This window comes from Canis lupus, chromosome 33 (genome assembly GCF_048164855.1).
Source record: "Canis lupus baileyi chromosome 33, mCanLup2.hap1, whole genome shotgun sequence".
Taxonomy (NCBI): Eukaryota; Metazoa; Chordata; class Mammalia; order Carnivora; family Canidae; genus Canis; species Canis lupus.
This window is the reverse complement of record NC_132870.1, coordinates 10,980,966-10,998,586: the sequence shown is the minus strand read 5'-3', so window position 1 is coordinate 10,998,586 and position 17,621 is coordinate 10,980,966. Positions and strand designations below refer to the sequence as shown.

General features: G+C 39.0%; 1 protein-coding gene across 11 annotated transcripts in view; it reads left to right on the top strand.

The window, feature by feature from the left end:
• Positions 1-17,621, top strand: part of SPARCL1 (SPARC like 1) — a 135,984-nt gene that overhangs the window by 71,225 nt on the left and 47,138 nt on the right. For 3 of the 11 annotated variants that reach the window (XM_072810567.1, XM_072810568.1, XM_072810566.1), the window contains exon 1: positions 7,297-7,733. The exons of 1 other annotated variant lie outside the window; for it this stretch is intronic. The gene's annotated coding sequence lies outside the window, so the exon portion shown is untranslated. Of the gene's footprint in view, positions 1-4,199; positions 4,366-7,296; positions 7,734-8,558; positions 8,686-17,621 lie in introns of those variants that run through there. 7 more of the 11 variants (XM_072810569.1, XM_072810570.1, XM_072810576.1 and 4 more) reach the window with 7 other exon arrangements.

Here is a 17,621-nt window from a genome sequence, read left to right as displayed (position 1 = left end):
AAAATCTGCTACACACAGGTGCAAAAATATCATGAACTGGGCCATATAAAAACAGTTATAGATTTTTACTGAGCTAAGAATGATCATAAACAATTTCAGAAGGAATCTATTTCCTTTTTCAGGCCACTGCAGCTTTACTTCTTTTACTTTCAACTTTACTCTTTAAACTCAGTTCTCCAACTCAAAGTTATGCTCAAAGATATCTCATGTGTTCCTAGATTCCCGGTTATCACATGATCTCTTCCATTTCATAATCTCTTGCCATGACTCCTCCGGGGTTATTCATTGCCTGGAAAGCTACATAAGATCAGCAGCCCTGATCTGAGGTCCATGATAGGGCCACTTCTCACCAGCCATGCCTCTACCAACTTTGGGTTCCAATATGTTTGCCAGCACCACTACCTCTAGAGGGCACCACTATCATTGCCTAATGCCACTGACCTCATCAGGCACTCTGCCTCTGCTGAGCACCTTCGCTCAGTCAGCATCACTTACCATCATCCCCTCAAGAGTCTACACTGTGCACTTTTGCCTGTGGCTGGTACCACTGAGATGCCAGAGTAATTCTTTGTGCTCCGGAGTCGTCCTTACAAGGTATGCCATGGCATGCCTGCTGTACTTTCACTGCACATGGATATGAAAGCAAACCACCTAAGCCCTGGTTTTTTCAAGAGATTTGATAAAATGGCTTATTCCGTTAAACCCAGAGCCCTCCTCTTTCCAAGATGGACTTGCATTCATTGAGAGCGGGGCTAAGGTCAAAACTAAGGTCAAAAATATAATACAGGCATGCCTTATTTTACTGTACTTCACTTTATTGTGCTTTGCAGATATTGCATTTTTTACAAATGGAAGGTTTGTGGCAACCCTGTGTTGAGCAAGTCTGTCAGCATCATTTTTTTTTTAATTGAGGTATAGTTGGCACACAATGTTACATTAATTTCAGGCACACATCATAGTGATTCCACAAGTCTGTGCATTACCATGCTCAGGAAACATAAGCTACCATCTATCACATCAGCACCATCTTTGCAATAATTGCTCACTTTGTGTCTCTGTGTCACATTTTGGTAATTTTCATAAGATTTCAAACTTTTTCATTATTATTATATTTGAATTGCTGCAATCTCATGATAAAGCTTTCATGAAGGAGGAATTGCTTCTTACAGATGAGCAAAGAAAGTGGTTTCTTGAGATGGAATATACTCCAGGTGAAGATACTGTGAAGATTTTTGAAATGGCAACAAAGGAGTTAGTTTATTACATAAACCTAGTTGATAAATCGGTGTCAGGGTTTAGAGGATTGATTCCAATTTTGAAAGAAGCTCTACTGTGATTAAAACGTTATCAAACAGTATCACATGCTACAGAGAAATCTTTCATCAAAGGAGGAGTTAATCACAGCAAACTTTATTGTCATTTTATTTTAAGAAATTGCCACAGCCATCCCAACTCTCAGCAACCACCACCCTGATCAATCAGCAGCCATCAACACTGACGCAGACCCCCCACCAGCAAAAAGATTACAACTCACCAAAAGCTCTGAAATGGTTAGCATTTTTTAGCCATAAAGTATTTATTAATTAAGGTATATACATTGTTTTTTTAAGACATAACTATTACTTAATAGACAGCAGCATGGGATAAATATAACTTTTATATCCACTGGGAAACCAAAAAATTTGTTTAACTCACTTTACTAAGCAATATTTGCTCTACTGTGGTGGTCTGGAACAAACCCCCAATATCTCTATGGTATGCCTATGTCCCACTGCTCCACTGGCTACATAATTAAGCTAATCTTGTCTGCCTAGCTTCCTGTTCCCTTACTTAGAATGAGTCTTCCCAAAAACTCCTTGGCTCCTTCTAAAGGGCCCACCCACTCATCTCTCAATATATGTCCAAATTTTTTTCAATGGTGCATGAAAGTAAATTCAAACTGAACCCACAGAACAGAGATTAGAATTTAATTGCAAATACATTTGTGATTTGTTACATTTGTTTTTGCAGATTTGTTCATGTAAGCATTAAAGAATAAAACCAAACTATCACTAAGCATTTGTTACTGTCTTATAGAATTTATTTTATTTAATTGGACTTTAGCCTTTTTCTATTGCCTATCCACCCAGGGTGTTGTAGGAACCAGCAAAAAGAAATGTGATATTGGGGGCAACTCAGTGGCTCAGTCCATTAAGCATCTGCCTTCAGGTTGGTTCATGATCCCAGGGTCCTGGGATTGTGCCCTGCATAGGACTCCCTCTTCGGTGACAAGTCTGTTTCTTCCTTTTCCTCTGCCCCTTCGCCTACTTGTGCCTGCTTGTGCGCTCTCTCTCTCTCTATCAAATAAATAAATAAAATAATTTTTTAATTAAAAAAAGGAAATGTAAAAAATAAATAAAATTTTAAAACATAAAAAAATGTGGTATTGCAAGGATGCTGTAAGGGTACTTTTGAGGCTTTACATAGTATCTCATATGTTTTATTCTGAAATTATTTTACAATATGAATTTTAACACTAATCATATTTTCTTCCTTCTTTTGGGTGCCTAGTTTAGTGGCTTGAATTGTGTGCCTCAAAAAAATATGTTCAAGTCTCAACATCTGGTGCCTGTGAATGGGACCTTATTTGGAAATAAGGTCTTTGCGGATGTAATTAAAATGAAGTCATACTGGATTTGTATTGGCCTTGGATCCAATGACTGGCATCCCTTTTTTTAAATTTATTTATTCATGAGAGAGACAGAGAGAGAGGCAGAGACGTAAGCAGAGGGAAAAGCAGGCTCCCTGCAGAGAGCCGGATGTGGGACTCAATTCCGGGACTCTGGGATCATGCTCTGAGCCAAAGGCAGCCGCTCAACCGTTGAGCAACCCAGGTGTCCCCAGTGACTGGCATCCTTATAAGAAAATAGGACACACAGCGATTCGGAGGAGACACACAGGAACAAAGGTCATGTGAAGATGGATGCACAGATTGGTATAATGTTGCTGCAAGCCAAGGAATGCCACGAGTTTCTGGGAGCCATTAGAAGCAAGGAAGAGGCGGGACACCTGGGTGGCTGCCCTGGGCCAAAGGCAGGTGCTAAACCGCTGAGCCACCCAGGGATCCCCTAGTAATAACTTTCAAAACAAAACAAAAAAATAAAAAATAAAAAAATGAAAGGAGAAAGACTGGTTAGAGTGAGATGAATTTTATAGGTCAGTCTAAGAAGTCTGGCTTTTGTTTCTTAGGTAAAAGGGAGCTCTGGAAGGTTTTCCTGTTGAAGGTTAGGAAGAAGAAGAAGGAATGAACATAAAATATTGTATGTAAGGGGTGCCTGGCGGGTTCAGTGGGTGGAGCACGTGATTCTTGATCTCAGGGTTGTGAGTTCAAGCCCCATATTGGTTGCAGAGTTACTTAAAATCTTTTAAAAAAACCCTGTTTTTTAACAGGGTTAAAAAGAAGAAGGGAAGAAGGGAAGAAGAACAGGGAAGAAGATTCTGGGATCTTGGGGTCCCAGAATCGAGTCCCACATCAGGTTCCCTGTATGGAGCCTGCTTCTCTCTCTGCCTGTGTCTCTGCCTTTCTCTCTGTGTCTCTCATGAATAAATAAATAAATTCTTTAAAAAAAAAAAAGAAAGAAAGTTACTACTAGAAAAATAGTTAATTACATTAACCACATTATATTTAGCAAAATATATGCATATTTTTGTACTCTCTTATTAATTGTTTCCATAAGTCAGGCCTCTGCTTAAAACCAACTGGGGAGTATCTGACTAAGCCACAGAAGAACCAGGCTAGCCTAGGAAAGGATGGCTGGACTAAAGTCCTGTAAGAACCCATCATCAGAAATTGATCCAGTGGGTTGATGACTGAGACAGAGCTGAGAGATCTTAAAAGGTTCAGGGCCAGGATATGATGCTGGGAGGTGGGGGAGATTGCATGAGTAGAAGTCAGTAGCTAAGCCAGAACTGAGAAATAAGTGTGGATCCCGGTGTAAGACCCACAAGGAATTAAATATCAAGGTATGACAGATAATGAGATGTTATTGATTGAACTGTATCTCCCCCCAACCCCCCCCCCAAATTCATATGTTGAAGCCCTAACCCCTAATGTAACTGAATGTGGAGATAGAGCCCTTAAAGAGGTATTTCGGGTTAAATGCGGTCATAAGGGTGGGGTTCTAATCCAATATGACTGGTGGGTGTTCTTTTAAGAAAAGGAAAAGACACCGGGAATGTATGAGCATAGAGAAAATTCCATGTGAGGACATAGCGAGTAGATAGACATCTACAAGAAGAGAGAAGCCTCAGGAGAAACCAGCCCAGCTAGCACCTTGATCCTGGACTTTCAGCCTCCAGAACTGTGAGAAAATAAATTTGTTTTAGGTAAGTAAGCCACCCATTCTGTAGCATTTTGTTAATGATAGCCCTAGCAAACTAATACATAGCATAGCAAGGAGGAAGGTCCCACAGGCCAAGCCCTGGACAAGATAATTATTGAAACTGCTTTTACCGCACGTTTCCTTCATCCATACTCCCTTCCTACCTGTAGCTCTCCACTATTTCAAGGAAATCATGCCCCTTCTGATAATGAGTATATATATGTCTTGTGTCTTAAGACTCTTAATAGGCAAGAACTATGACATTTCTCTCATATCACCCAGAGATTTGTGCTATGTATAACAAAAAGGCTTATTCAGTGCTTGAGGATTGATTAATGTGTTCTCTGTGTTTACCTAAATCAGAGGTTCTTAACTTCATGGAACCCCTGAGTGAGGGGGTAATTTATGGACTTTAGATGGACTTTAGGAGCTTTCCCACAGCTTTTGTCAGATTCTTAAAAGGAATCCTAGCCCTCAAGGGTTAAAAAAAATACTTCATCTTTGATATTGGCTTTTGTTAGATCCTTTTGACCAATGCTGATGTTATGTGGGTCAGTTCATATGCAGTAATGTAATAAGCACTTTATTTGTCAGGGTTCTCCAATCACATTTGGACACTGGGTAAGTTTCTAAATCTGATCTGTAGCTCCATCTGTTAGGTAGTTATTATAGGTTTATTGTCCTCAGCTTCATGAGCTGTAAACTATTTTAGAAATGACAGCCTTAGAAACAATAAGAGTTTGGATATCTGCCCATGAACATTCCCAAAATAAAACCATACTTAAAAGACATTGTAGATTAAAGTTTTTTTAATTTTAAAAAAATGGTTATCTAGTTATAAGAAATACAGTAGATCTTTTTAATCATATTATAGGTCAATAAGATCCAGAGAAAACACCAAATATAACAGTCAAAATTCTCTAGCTTTACCACCTACAAATGAACTGTGTAGTTACATATTTACTTTTAAGAGATAAATCATATACTTTACTTAAGAGATAAATTCAGTTTGCTTTAACCAAGTTATTTCTATGTCAATGTAAATTTCCATAAGAAATTTCACTCGATAATGTCATAGACACATAAAATACCAATTTTAGTATTAGAATATTTTGTTGGTCAAGTCTTTTTTTCCATAGTCCTCCAGCTAAAACTTTCTCTACATTTTCATTGAATTAATGTGATTACCTGAAATTGGTCTCATAACGCTATCTTGAGATAAATGAGGAATATGACCTGTGGCCCTCAGAAGCTGTCAGAAAAATGGTGCCTGTGTGCCCTGCACTTCTCAGACCTAGATGTGCACAGACACAGAGGAGAAGCAAAGTCAAACACAGCCCACTCCTTTGATCCTGCCTCTGAGGAGATGGTGCACACCCTGGACCTTGGCTAAGGAAAAACATCCCATTGTCTGGGGCAAAAGGACATCACGTCATTCCATCCTGTGCCTGGAAAGACCGTTCAGAACAAGTAATCCTGATTCTGGAGATGTGAGACAGTTCCCAGCTGCACTGTGACTTGTTTTCTGTTCCTAGGCAAATTGCCCAGTTTCCTCTGCTTCCAAATTTCCCCAACTGCAAAATAGAGATAATTATTGTTACCTTTCTCTTGTGGTGTTCTGACAAATAAATAGGGTGTTTCTAACATGGTTGGAGACAATTGTCTAAGGACATACTTGCCTAAAACTATAGGTGGAGGTTTTGTTTATTTTGATTGTTGTTATTTTGCTTTGGGCCTGACTTTGGCATAAGTGTAGAAAATCTAAATTAAATTATAAGCATTCATCTAATCTCAGTGGAGCATTTACAGTCAACAAAGCGCTGTGCCAGGCAGAAGGAGCACATCCTTACCCTCTAGCAACTCAGAACTCCCTCAGAAGGAGGTATTATATATAGCCTGGAGGTCGAGCAACATAAGCATAGCAGTTGACCAAGATAGCTAGGTTGGAATCCCACTCTATAACTTATGAGCTAGAGACCCTGGAAAAATCACTCAGCTTTATTAAGCCTTGATTTCCTCATGCGTATCACAGTAGCTACCATTCGAGGGCCTGCTGGTGACAGGAGATGTTCTGTGCACTTGCATTCACATGAAACCCAGAACAACTGCCTGAGATAGATATTGTTATCATCTCCATATTTGTATCCCCATCTTATAGATAAGGATACTGAAGCTTAGAGAGGTTACATCATTTGTCCCAGGTTATACAGTTAGGAAGTGGTGAAATTAGGACGCAAACCCAAGGTATGTGGCCTCAAAGCGTGCAGCCCTTACCACTTACACTATATACCCTCCAATGGGAACATAGTTCTACTCAGCTCATACAGACTTGTGAGGATCAACTGAAGTCATGCATAAAAAACTGTTAGCACGGTGTCCGACACATAATAAATGTACAATGAATGTGGAAGTAGCAGTAGAACAGATTAGACACGTATATAAATAACCAAAATGCCAAGTCAAAAATAAATGCGTAACACCAGTGTGTTTCATAAGAAAACTTGTTCTCATAGACCAGGTTATACAGGGGGTTCAGTTAAGGAGTTGTGATGGGAGAATAATAGTTTGTGAACTGCAACATTTCTACATCGGCATCCGAGGGATCTATAGTATGAATGAGTGATGCTTCATATATACATAAGTTTCTGAAGGTCATTTAGGGAATGTTTAAAGTATCTGAGGTACCCTGCCCTTACTACTCAATTTACTAAAATTGAGACTGTACTCACAAGAACAATTTCCAATTAAGCAAGTAAAAATGCGTCTGCTGCAATTATTCTCTTCCCTTCCTTCACCCCCACTTTCCAATTTCCTTTAATAAGAAACAACAGTGGAGTTTCTTTTCAGAGCCTTAAAATAAAACCCCCCAAAAAAGGGATCCTGCTTGCTTTAGAGTTGTTTGAAAAAGGGAAAAAAATGCATAAAGAACCACGTGCTTATGTTCTGGCCAAGTTATTAGCCTCTGAGAACAAGAGCTAGAGGAGAGGACTGTTAACTCCATCGTCTCAGGCAGAATGAGCTCTTTCCCTGTTGGCTTGCGCTGCCTGGAAAGCATCTCGCGCCCTCCGAGAGGCCAGCCTGCTGGAGAACTGCAGGAATCTGCAACAAAAACGATGACAGCCTGAAATACACCCCGGTGCCAACCTCCACATTTGTCTGTCACCTCAGACCCTGACTAGTTGACAGAGCAGCAGAATTTCAACTCCAACAGACTCGAATGTGTTTCTGGGCAGAGAAGCAGAGCTAAAGAGGGAAGAGATTTTTTTAAAGAGTATTGAGTATTTACCAAACTTTTATTTCCTGGCCGTGTGCAAAGAGGGGATCCAACTCCAATTTTGTATCAAGGCTCTGAGTCCAGTCACATACCTGAAGGTAAATTTTAATACATTTACTGTATTATCTAATTGCATTTGTTATACTAATTTGCATGATCTGATGAAGATGTCTAATATTTTTTTTCCTAGTACAAAGCCATTTATTTACCAAAAAAAAATAAAAAAATAAAAAAACAAACCACCACAAACCTTTTGTGTGATTTACAGAAAAGCTACTTAATAGGAAAGTTTAACCGTCATATTCATGTTTCCTTTTCTTTTCCAAGATGAAATAGTAAGTAGTAATAAATGATGGTTTTTAATGTAAACCACGAATACAAATGTAGAACTGTTGTCGGCCTGATTAGCATTCAGATCTTGGTGAAGTCTGAATCCAGAATGGGTTTTATAGAAATATTTAACTAAATATATTAAATCATAAGGGAAATATGTTTAAAAAAATAAATTTTCAAATCAAAGTGTTTTCCGTGTTTAAATTACCTAAAATTATCTTATCACCATCATTGTCCTAGTCTGTACCTAACAGCAATGTAGAAGTGGAACATTTTGCTTTTCCAAAAGATTAGGAAAATTATACTACTATAATCTTTGATTATGTTTTAGTTATTATAACCATTATTCCTTTCCTAACTCCCTTTTGTACTTTTATTACTAATTGTTGTCTCCTTCTACCATTTCTTAAGATGCACACGCAGAAAATTTCTCTAATTCCTAATGATGTCTTATTTGGGGAGGGAAAGGGGAGACAGAGAAACTAAAGAGCTAAGGAGATTATAACAACTCCTATACTGTAAGGTACTATCATTTCTGGTTCTACCAAAATAAAACAATAATGCAAGTCATGCTCACTCATTCCTCCTAGATATTAGAGGTCCCCCTGCAGGAGAAAACCATGCTTTCAGCTGCAGACTGATGCTGTTAATACTCTAACCAAGAAGTATTGCGGAAAGAGTATCTCTTTCACTGCCTTCAATCTACAAAGAGGTTAAGTATGTCACCTTGGCATTGTATCTGAGCTTTTCCCTGGCCCATGGCCTAAGTACACTGAATAGAAATGTTCCCTCAATCCAACTAAGCAGAAATATTTTAAAAATCCCCCCCTTTCTCTAGGATACCAACTTTTTTTTCAGTTCAGAGCTTATTCACCGAAACTTTGATGGTAATGACTATTGTTAACTATGACTATTTAAAAGAAAAGGGCACCCCTCTTAGGAAAGATTTAAGTTTTTATTTCTGTTCATTCAACAACATCTAGCAAAGCAGTACAGTCTGTTTCATCCAGTTACCATCCAGTCAACTAATGCTGCTCTCCACAGTTTTGAAAAGAATATGTACATGTTATTAATGAATCATGCTTTTTTTTTTCTTTTATGGAATTTCTGTACAGCCATTCAGAAATTACTGAGACTTCCTTTCCAGGTCTTTTGGGATTCAATTCCCAATACTTTCCCATGGGCAGCTCCACTTATCAACTACATAAAAATTAAAGGTGATGACAGAAAGGAAGTGAACGGCCATGTATCTAGACAATGCCCAACCATTATTCATTTCATTTCCCTTTGACAGCTTGTCATTTTTACTCCATTAATTTGTAACCATAGATCAGCATTGCTGTTTTAGTTAAGTTTAGCACAACGTCCAGAACATGTTAGGGATCTTTTTTCCACCAAGAGGAACAAAAACAACTACTGTTGAAAGATTTCAGGTGCCCTTTTCCCCTCACATATCCTTCTGGAACAACTTTCAGTGAAGGAGAAGGGGGCCCATAAACCCAAGAGAACTTCCCCAGTAGGCTTGGCAGTCCAAGAGATGCCAGAGAAACCGGGGTCTCGTTCATATGACCTACAGGGCCTCTTCCACCAAAGGCTGAGCTTGCTGTGGTAGTGCCAGCTGGGGCCAGCCTGGTTTTTGTCTTGGGTATCAGAATATGGACAGAACAGAGCGTGTGGTCTTGAGTGTAAGGAGATGGTGTAAGAAAGTGAGTGAGATCATGAGCTCTGGAAACATCCAGATCTGGTTTATATCTGGACTTTACCAGGCTCTGTGACTTTGGGCAAATGACTCTTTGAGCCTCAGTCGCAGAAATGAGAATCATAAAATTAGGTGCCACCTCAGAAATTTGTGGTGATATTAAGTCAAGAAAACAGCTATCCCTGGTGCATATGAAGTAATCAATCAATCACAGCTAATATGAAAACACTACCCTACTGATATGTCCCAACTAGAACTCTGTAAGAAGGGAATACGCTGTAGGTTTTCCCTCAAGGCCTTAGTTTATCCATCTATTAAGCAAGTAGTGGTAATAATACCCTCAGATGTGGCTGTCGGTGGAATTAAATGAGATGGTTTTTGGTATTTATTTATTTATTTGTTTATTTATGAGAGACACAGAGAGAGAGGCAGAGACATAGGCAGAGGGAGAAACAGGTCCTGTGGGGAGCCTGATGCGGGACTTGATCCCAGGATCCTGTAATCATGACCTGAGCCAAAGTCAGACGCTTACCACTGAGCCACCTCGGTGCCCACATGAGATGTTTTTTAAATACCAAGTATAGCATCTGACAGAGTGGCATGCCATGAGAAAGTATTTGGTTATGCACTGGAAATTATTTTTCTGGTAACAAATTTGGGGATCAGGAGTAAATATTCTTTGAATTGTCTTTTTTTATCCAAAGAAATGGAAAAATACATCTGACTCTACTCTGCTCCCCAGGGGGCCTCAACATGAGGTATTTATTACTGTGAGTCTTTTACTCCTTCATCAATTAGTTGCCTCTTAATGGCCAAGTCAGATGAAACCAAAGGGAGTTTTCTGTCTCAGATTGCCATTAAGAGAGAGAGACGAAATGCTGCTTTGCAGTCAATTCTGTTTTATTGGCCTAGTTGGACAGGGGAGAAGGTCCCCAGCATTTCTCCTTTCTTATCTTTTCTAAAGGCAAGAATAGGGGTTTTGACTTGCTTTGGGAGTATTTTTTTCCTTTCTAACTGAAATTCAAATGAAAGGGTTTGGGCTTTGTTTTTTGTTTTTGTAAACCTCTCCCCTACTCTCCTGGCATTGAAATGTCAGCTGCTTTTTCTGGCTACATGTAGCAGGAGCAGCCTGTCGTCATAGCAATGAAAGGGTATAGAGAGACTCGAGTTTCATGACCCACTCTGTGAAATAACTCTTAGTCTGCTCTAAAATCCTTCTTTAGAAATGAAGTCTCCAGTCCTGGCTTGTTTCCTTCCTATTATGCAACCAACTTATGTACACCAACTGCAGTAGCTAAATGTTTCCTTTAGAGATTCAATGAATAGATGTTAAGAAAATGAACAGAAAGCTACTAAAACAGTGACCAGTTTACTCGGGAGTGCAGGGGGAAAACAACTGAGAAGGCAAAGAAAGAAAGATAGAAATAACCTCCCTTCATAGCACATACCGCACAACCCAGAATAAATCCTTTCTCAAAGTTCCCACTGGCTCCTCCCATCTTCACCATGCACCGAAGTGTCGTGGTTATCCAGGGGGATTCTGGGGCAGGCTGCCTGGACTCACATCCTGGAACTCTCTCGGTTCTCTCTCGGTTTTTGTCTTACCCACTCCTTGCCTCTGTCCTCTCATATGTAAAATAGAGATAGTAATAGTCATAAAACTGTTATGGGAATTGAGTGAGACAGTGCATATAAGGCTCTTATTACAGTATCTGACCAGTGGCCAACGTGGACTATTAGGCTTGCCAGGCCTCAATTTCCCCTATTTGTTAAATGAGGATAACAGCTAATTCATAAGATCATTGTAGGATTAACGGAAATAATGTGTGTAAGTGCTAATAAGTAGTAGTTCTTTTAATACCGTTCATCATTATGTCTAACTTTGATGGAAATAGCTTTTTTTGAATTTGGAATATCCCAGTGAGTGAACTAATGAATACAGTCCTCGGAATTATCATGGTATAAATGTGAACCACTGAATTTCGAAAAAGAGAAGAAATAGGGTTTTTACATTTTTAAAGAATAAAGAAAATTCTCATCTTGGTTAATGATAAAAAGTTATTAAAACATCTTATCTTTCATTAAGATGCTTTATGTGAAAATTTGTTTTAGTTTCTTCAGTGTTGTCCATGCCATGCAATTATGTAACTAATTAACCTTATGTCTCAAACTCATGTATTCAATGTTCTGTACCTGAAAAATGCCAGAGATGCTGCAGGAGGAGCGGGGCTGTGCTCTGGTGGCTCTTACTGCGTAGTTAGGGAGATTGTTATTAAACAGATCATCACATTAATAAAAAGTGCTTATGCCCAAACACAAGGTGACCTCGATTACAAAGCCATCTTTATTTTTCTAATGAAAAGATCCTCAGCCAAAGTCTTTGGCTAACCTATGCACAAATGGATAGTTTATTGTAATGTGTACTCAGGATGCCTAAGATCGACTCACTGAATCGATCAGTGAGGGATAGCAATAAAGAAGTTTCCAAAGAATTTTTACACATTAAAGTAGACTTACAGGATCCCGGGAGTCAGGCTAAGATTGCCTTTTGCACTAACCTCAAGGCAGCTGAGTTCCTAGAGGAATGAATGTCACTCTGCCTGTTTCAAGAACTTGTCAATGGGCTGTAAGTAGTAAGGAAATTTAATTTCTCTTTTGTCTTTGTTTCCCACATCACAAGGACTTACTTGAAACCACCTGAGTCTATAAAGTGTGGTTTTTCTGAAACTGTGCAATTCCAACACTTGAGATAATGAAGGCGTATCTCAAGAATAATTACTAAATCTGCTTGAAATATCTTCATCTCCGTTTTTATTGTCAAGATGACCATCTTGGGGTACCTGGGTGGCTCAGTGGTTGAGCATCTGCCTTCGGCTCAGGTCATGATCTGAGGATCCTGGGATCCAGTTCCACATCAGGCTCCCCACAGGGAGCCTGCTTCTCCCTCTGCCTATGTCTCTGCCTCTCTCGCTCTCTCTCTCTCTCATGAATAAATAAATAAAATCTTAAAAAAAAAAAGATGACCATCTTAAGCATGACAAAAATAAGTATTGCTTGGAATCATTTTAGGCTGTTTTCTTGAAATGAAATTTTATTTTTTTTTATTTTATTGTTCAAAATTATTTTATTGTTCAAAATTAAGTCATTGAGACAATGGTCTTTAATGTGAGAGATTTCAGAAGCACTAGAATATAAGGCAAGCCGCTCCTTTTCATAGCATAATTTTGGGGGCTGAAAAATTCACAGTATATTTGAATATGTATTATATAAAATTATATACTAAAGTAAATGTTAAGAGGGCAAAGCACCTTTGTTCTAAGAAAGTATATAAGGAGTCTGATCCCTGCCGAAGGTCAGTGATGGCTTTGATTTGAAGCTAAATCAATGTTACTCTCTGGTGTGTGTGTGTGTGTGTGTGTGTGTGTGTGTGTGTGTGTTGGGTGGTGGTGGTTGGGGTGAGTCGGTGCTGGCAAGAGAATTCTGAGTGTCACACATTGTACAAAGACCCTGTAGCAGGTGGGATCATGGGCTCTTTGAGGAACATTGAGAGCAAAGAGCAGAACAATGGGAGATGCAAATCCTAAGCAACTCTCCCCACAATGCCCTCTTCTTTGAGCACGAAGTGTTTATCCTCTGCTTGATTCACGTTTAATGTGTATCTTTAACATCTCTATCAAATGCTGGTTAGACTCAGTGCCCCAACTGGCATTAACCATGTTTATCCCTCACTCAGCCTCACATGGTAGTAGGTTCAGTTAGGAAGAATGACAGCCAGTTGAAGGTCAGAGTTCCAGAAGGTCTGTATCCTTCACAGGACTGGGACACCTTGATGTCAGATGGTGACTCAGCTGAGAACTCAAAATAGAAGAGCATCTTTTTTTAATCCTTCAGGGTAACTGTAAAGTCAAGCTACAGAGCTCTCCCAAGAGACTCATTAACACTTTAAAAGCCCTGAAACATCACTGTTAACTCTGGATCAGGTAACAATAAGCATACATCAACTGAAATGTGACTAAAAGGTTGCCTCTCTAATAACAAAGCCTTTGGCTATCACGTAAAGACAGAGTGAAGGAAAATGGTCTGTTTGAGTTTGATTATGAAATACTTATGATAATCATTTTGTTGACTGCATTTCTCTGAAAGGAAATTTTTCCATAGTTATAATAATTACTAAAAATAGCAGCCTACAGTCTTCCTCTGATATAAATGAATTCAGCAGAGGATATACCTAACCTTATTTAGAAGCATGGAAGTACATGGTCAAGAAATGATATGCCAATAGTAAGAAGAAAAATAAAATAGAGCAAACAGTCGGTGCAAATTTCTCTTTTTTCTAGGGTATATGGTGTATCTTTCTCAGTTTGTTGGACTTTAGACAAGGTGAGATGAACAGAGCAATAGTCGTAACCTGCGTTGAAAACCAAAAACATTAAAGGAAGGTTTGTTTAGTTTCCTTGGCCTAGAAGGAAGGGGGAGGACTTGTAAGTTTGGCTGAGGCTGCCTCTGAAGGAGCCAACATCTAAGGGGAGAGGGGGCAGTTCAGCTGCCTGGGGGACTCCAGGCAACAAGACGGAAATCCACTTCAAACAATAACTGCCAGCACTAAAATTTCCAAGGAGTTATTTACGTAGCCAATAGAAGAGCTGGAAAACAAAAGACTCCAAGCCTGTTCCTCCCTTTAGAGGAATGGGTAACTCTGTTTGCTCTAGTTCAGTGGTCAGACAGCTTGTTAATGCTTAAAAGAGAAGGGAGATAAAAAGAGAGAAGAGGTATAGTGACCTAAGAAGTGCCCAGTGGAGCGAGATGGTTAGAATAAGTAGATTAAAGCGACAAGAGGACACGCAGAACTCCAAAAATAAAAATCCTCTTTTTAAGTTTAAATTAGTGCTTCAAATTAATAAAGTGAACAAATGTCCTACGAAACTTCAGAAACTGAAAAGAAATCCAATACAAAAGTCTACTCTGACCCAATCGAATTCTAATTTAGTCTTCCAGAAAATATCCTAGAAACTGAAATGCAACCAATTACAAATAAGGACTCAAAATGAATCAGAGTACCCAAAATATATTCTGGTAGTTTGTGTAAGTCCACTCCTAAATCTGGATCGATAATGATGCTCTAAGGAGTGAAATGTGTGGGAAATATCAGAAAGGGAGACAGAACGTAAAGACTGCTAACTCTGGGAAACGAACTAGGGGTGGTAGAAGGGGAGGAGGGCGGGGGGTGGGAGTGAATGGGTGACGGGCACTGGGGGTTATTCTGTATGTTAGTAAATTGAACACCAATAAAAAATAAATTAAAAAAAAAAAAAAGGAGTGCCAAACTTTAGGCTCTCTTCCCTTCTCTACGATACAGAAATTTCAGGAGAGAGAGAGAGAGAGACCAAAAGTCAGAGGGTTCCTTTCAGAAACGTTTCCTACCAAAGCAACATCCAAACCATATTTAGGTATTACATGCACGGCTTTCCACCCTCCATCTGAAGGACGAGCCACTGGTCATAGAGGCCAGAGTGGACGTAGCTCCATCAATCAGGGGTGGCTGACACAGGCATAGCTTATTTTGCCTGCCTTTCAGTCCAATCCCTTTGGGCTCAGCTGGGCTCCCTTCCCAGCTAGAGGAAAGGATATCCAGGCCCCTTTCCTTGTTTTTCCAGGGACAGAGCTTGTAGACCTGCTGAGAAATCTAATTACAACCTCCTTTCATGCTAAAATCCAATTACAACCTCTCCCAGGGTGAAAGCCAATCCTTTTGATAAAAAGGAAGCCAAACAAAGAGGCTTCAGGCAGGGGGTGTGCCTGTGTTCGGCCTTCCCTTAGGCAACTATGCAGAAAGGTTGCAGTGACCTTCTCCTGCCTTGAGTAGGAACAGTGGCCATAACCTATTACTACTCCCATCCTCATAAGAAGGAAAAATATTTTCATATCTGATGCTGGAGTTTCTGGGGATTTTTTCAAGCATCCATTAGCTGGGCAAAGCAAATTTTGAGCCACTCTCCACACACACGTTTTAGATTGACCAAGATGACTTTTTTTTAAATCAAATTTGGAATATGTTAAACAAGAAAAAAGTGAGTTATTAAATCCAATATCCTTCTATACTCTATTCCTGACATCTTTGATGTCCTGTGCCACCCATTCAGCTACCCATTCATTTGAGGATAATGAATTCATTTGAGGAAACTGCAGTGTTCCTTGAAAAAGGGTCACCCCAAATTCTTGAAACCTAAATAAGATAAACAGAGACAGTTCTCAAAATAGCCATTTATGGAAACAACATGTTTTCCGAATACCTGGCATAAGTGTATAGTTGCTGAAACAATAAAATTCTAACCACATTCTAATCAAATATCTATCACTTCTACATAACCACTGTAGTCATAGAATATGTATAAAATCCAGATTTGCAGTTTAGCAAAAAAAAAAAAAATGGACAAAATTTTTAGAAAGAGCATCCAGTTATCTTTTTTTTTTTAAGATTTATTTACTTATTTATTTATTTGTGATAGACACACAGAGAGAGAGAGAGGCAGAGACACAGGAGGAGGGAGAAGCAGGCTCCATGCAAGGAGCCCGACATGGGACTCGATCCCAGGACTCCAGTATTGCGCTCTGGGCCAAAGGCAGGCACTAAACCACTGAGCCACTGGGGACCCCCAACATCCAGTTATCTAATAAGTTTTTAATTGGATATGAGCAGAACATTTTTGTTGTTTTTTTTTATAGGATAAAGTTTACCCTAGGTTCAAAAAAGGTGTGTTACACCCATAAAGTTAATATAAATATATAAATAAGAATAAGATCAACCATTTAATGACTCTCAAATACCTCCAAAAGCAAAACATTTTTACATACTTGACTCAACTTCCATTACCTAATCATCTATATAATATGATAGCAACCCAGTCACAAAGATGACTGAAATTTACAAAAGTCAGAAGAATTGACCCTGATTGTAGGTCAATGAAAACCTGTAACTAGTTTAAGACACCGTGTTTGCTCAGGTCTTCATGCTCTCTTAGCCCACTGGAATCATTTTTAACTCTCAAGCCATTAGTTCAGAGGGTTTCCTCAACCTTTTATTGGGAACCAAACAACTCTGAACGAACTCTAAATTCATGCAGCATTCTATTGGAATTCAGTAGAATCAAATATATAGGTAAAGGAAGATACTAGAAGCTTTTGTTTTAAACTGGGAAGACTTCCGGTTTAAACCTTGGTACTCCCAGTGATCTTGCATTTAATAGCTTCTTAGATAGGTATGGAGGTATGGGAGGAGTATGGCATTAGCTCACTGACAAAAGAAAAAAAATAACAACAACAACAGCTGATTGATGTTGCTTTGTAATCTGAAAACAATTTAAAATGATTTCAAAAGCAAATGCTTTCTTATAATTTGAAAAATACTCTGGTAGGAACATTGAAGTTTACTATAGTCTGAGCTGTGGATATGATTAACTTCTTTTCTTTTCCCAAAAGGTGACAGACAAAAATCTAGCCCATACCTATTCTATATTTGGTTCTTTGTTTTTTGTTTTTTTGTTTTTTTTTTTTTGTATATTTCTTTATTGGAGTTCGATTTGCCAACATATGGTATAACACCCAGTGCCCGTCACCCAATCACCCCATCCCCCCGCCCCCAAATCCTCTGTATTGGATGGTGGCCACAATAAGGTCTCCTGATGTAGTCATGGCTGGAGGTAGCTGACTTACCTCACACTTCCCAGCATCTTGATAACAGGGCTAATAATGCCTAGAGATCCATAGCATAGTTATTGAATATGGTATGTACATTTTAGTGCCATGAAACTATCAAAAATAGTCCTTGTCCAAAAAGAATTAGCAGATTCCCTTATACAGTATCATTCATCCAGAGTACAACTTTGTTTTAATGTGGCTCATTAGACCACTCTTGATTAGGCAAATCTCCACGTGTTCAGTAGTTTTAGAACAGTTT